Genomic DNA, 4,223 nt, shown 5'->3' with positions numbered 1-4,223 from the left:
AACATTTTGGCCTGTTTTGCGCAATGCTTAATTATCCTCTGTTAATTATAATAATACACCCACTAATGTGAGACTTTTGATGTCCAATATCAAAAGTCCCCCCCCCCGGCTATTGATTTCACCTGCAATCATTCAACAGAGCAGCCCCATGAACACTGGGAAGCCAGAAAGAAACACCTTTCCTGGTGTGAACAAAAATATTATAATTTCCAACCACCAAGGCAAATAAATGTCAGCTCAATTACTCTCCAAAATCAAATAATAATGTAAATCTGCTTGCTACAGTATGTGACTTTGTGGGGTGTTGTATTCGATAATTCATTCAATTTATACCAAGATAATGAAGGTAATGAAAATACCTCCTGATTGAATGTCATTCTATTCATTATTCAGAGGTGTATTTGGAGTGGCACTTGATATGTACAATAGGTAAGGGAAACTCCTCTATGGAGAACCATTATTTTTTCAAACTGTACCTTTCCTTGCACAATGCCAGACAAAGGGTTCCCCCGCTGGGAGTTTTCCATCTCTAGAGATTTGAGCTACATGGCGCTGTGAGACTCCTTCTTTCATATAGCAAGAGACATACTCACACGTTGCAGGCCTTTGGCTGTTTGCTGTAGTTGAAAGACAAAGCCTTTTATCTGAGCGTATTAAGAAACGGCGCTTTGTTCTAACATTGGCACAACATCTACTTGTTAAGTTTAGATTTCTGTGAATTATGTGCCCTTTTCTTTTGTATTCATTTCATGATCAAATATTATTGCAAAGCTAATATGCTAATATAAGTAACAGGCTGTTGAAATACAAAATATACAATATACAAAACATACTGTATTAGAGGAAATGGACATAAAGAACTGCATCCATATAAGCAAAATAATATAGGCCTATTAAGGCACATGTGATCCTAACAAAAAATGTTTATTAGACCTCGGTTAGGTTATACATTCTATGGTAAAGATGCTTGTTAAAACTTGTGTCATCCTGTGTCAGACACATGCATACTATTGAATAAAACAGAAAAGGTTTCAAGGTTCAATTTCAATTATTATCTTATCTCTGCTCACATGTGGCTTCATTATCATCATAATGATGATGTATTTTAAACCTCTGCTGAGCTGATCACCCACAGTGTTCTGTGAAATCCACATCACATTAGTTTTGCCCATCATTTTCACCATTTGTCACAGCATTGTCAGGCATACACATATCACTGGTTGTCTTTAATAATTCACATCATCACTCATTCGGAATGCAAATTTTGTCTGTGGTGATTTGCATCCGATTTGCAGACATTGTGCTATTGCTCTCTTATTAATAATTTCTGCTGTCTGTATTTGCTTAGAGGACAATATTTTATTTTTTCTTTCTTTTTTTATTTTTATCTGGCCACAAAAGATCCCGAGCATCTCCTGGATGCGAAGGGGGATACTAGGGGGCTGCCATACTGTGTCGTAGGCTCATTATGTCAGTTTGTTACCTCTCCCTTCACATTCAGTAGATCATGTGATCTTTTGTGGCCAGATATAAAACATATTTAGCCACTTGTTCGAATGGCCCCGCCCCCTCGTTAATACGATTCAGTTTGCTTACGAAGAAAAAAAAAGAAAAAACACTCCTATTTTATTTTCTCTAATAACAAACAAAAACATGAACCTATTGTAGTACAGTATATGATGCATGATCTATTCTTTTGGGTATCTTGTATAAAACACTGTCTGCAGAAAATGCAGTTTGTTTTCCCCACACACACACTCCACACTGACCGTTCTCCTATAATGGCTGTGTAGGTGATTGACAGGTTGAATCTCACCAAATCCAGTTGACATGTTATATTGCTCTGGGTCAGATGCAAGCAAACTGAAGTAAGCCTCTACTCTCCTCTCATTCCCTGTGTGTGTGTGTGTGTGTGTGTGTGTGTGTGTGTGTGTGTGTGTGTGTGTGTGTGTCTTCCCAGTCTACAGTCTTTGTCTGCTTACTGTATGAAATTTCTCGGCCAGCACTGAATTATTGACCAGTCAATCCTGTGAGACCCAGCTGACGGCGAGTTCTTGTCCATTTTCAGCAGCATAGAGCTTCTTTTTTTTTTCTCTCCTTCTCAATACCACATATATCCAAAGAAAAACAACATTTGAGGGCTTATCATATGTAGTTTGACAGAATGGTTGTGATAGCATTTCTCTGCCAGCCATCCAAAAGGTAGCAGAATATGAGACTTCAGACTGCCTTTTGGGGAAGCAGATATATCAGAATTTGACCGCATTATGTGAATATGCAGAGAATATACAGCATGACACTTTATTCACAGTATATATTTCTTTACCTCTAATATAATTGTGTAAGATATATTTATTTCTCTCTCCAATATATTGAGTAAGATGTTGATTTTCAACCTTTTACCTTTTCTCTGTGTTTTGCAAATGCATTTGTGCAAAAACATGTGAGTCTACTTTGTTTTGATTGATTTGTTTGCCTTTGAACATTGTCTTGGCAAGTGAACTTGCTTCAGAAAATAGATTTAATTCCCCAAATCCTGCTAAATACTGAAGGTGTTGCTTTCGTCATTAATAATTCCTTTTGGTCTGGTACTGTAGGTTCTCATTTAAAGGACAACTTTTTTTCAAACATGTTTTAGGTTGTTGTTAGAGAAATTAAAAGGTGAATGTTAATTTTCTTTCATTTTCTGCTTTCTTTCGTTTTAGGGATTTTCACAGTTTTTGACAGGGGGTGGGGACATTCGAGCATGGGGCAAAATATGTATTTTTTTTTAAATTATTATTTACTATAGTCCTACTAGACCCCAATAAATTACATCTGGCCTCAAAAGATCACAGGATCTATTAAATGTGACAAACTGACATATTGAGCCTATACACACAGTATAAGCCTTCCCCCAGTAGGCTACCTTCACATTCAGTAGATCCTGTGATCTTCTGTGGCCAGATGTAATTTCCTGGTTTATTAGACTATAGTAAATAATTAAAATAAAAGTCACCATAACATTTTGTAAAAAATACATATTTAGCCCCATGCTCGAATGCCCCCGCCCCCCCTGTCAAAAAGAGCTAAAATCCCTAAAACGAAAGAAAGCAGCAAAAAAATAACACTCATCTTTTACTTTCTCTACCTAAAGCATGAACCTTGGTTGAAAAAAAACTAACGTTGTCCTTTAATTGAATTGTTTCAGCTTGTAGGGATAGAAGCCTCTCGCTGAAATGGCTGACAAGGGGTCTGAAAGGAGTTGGCTTTATCGTCATATTCATTTATGCTGGGAAACCACCCATTATGCACAGGAATGTTGATCCATGTGAGCCGCCGGAGAGGACCTTGGGTTGAAGATGGATTCTGCTTCATTGTCTTGAAATGATTATTCCACTGAAAAGTCTGACATTGCCCCCTCAGGCTTTGAGCAATGCAGAGTGGCTCAAGGTCGCTGTATATGAGGTGATTTTAAATTGACGTTTTGGAGAATGCTTTGTAACCCAGCTGTGAAAAGCCGTCGCATGCACAAAATTGTATGCTGAGACTCACCTGTTGCTTAGGAACTGTGACTTGATACATTGGAGTTTAGCTCTGAATAGTGGTAGAAAGAAGGAGTGCTGTCTAGTTGAGTCTGCTGTCTGAGTGTATTTATGAATGTGTATTTATTAATGTGCCAAAGCCAATTCTTCATACTGTACATTTTAGCAAGTGAACTTGCTTCAGAAAATAGATTTAATTCCCCAAATCCTGCTAAATACTGAAGGTTTACAGCTAGTACAGTAGCTAAGCTTATAAACATATTCTTTGTCATTTTTTTTAAAGACACAGGCACAGTTGTTATTTATAATTCCTTTATAATTCCAGTATCAACAATGTATCCATGCGTCACTGGAGCCTTTGCCGCTAGAGATCAGCAATACAATGTAACCAGTGTGCATCAGCTGTTCTGGGGCTGATCGACTGCCATTCAACACTACTCAAAGATTTCATTGAACATTCTAAATAATAATTGAATTAAATAAAATACACAATTTATATAAATTATATTACCGGTATGTTGTATTTTAAGTACTATCGGTCCCTTATTTCACAGTGTGGGACAACATGGTTATGAATGATAATCAGTGTACCAGGTGTCTTTCATTCACACCTCAGCATTCATCTCACCTGTGACTCAGTGACCTTGCTTGTTTGTTTGTCCTCCTTTGTACTTGCACCCCTTGAAAGCCTCCCAAGAA

The sequence above is a fragment of the Protomyctophum bolini genome (genome assembly GCF_963924005.1).
Source record: "Protomyctophum bolini genome assembly, chromosome: 4".
Taxonomy (NCBI): Eukaryota; Metazoa; Chordata; class Actinopteri; order Myctophiformes; family Myctophidae; genus Protomyctophum; species Protomyctophum bolini.
The sequence above is the reverse complement of the archived record's forward strand: the minus strand, read 5'-3'. Positions refer to the sequence as shown.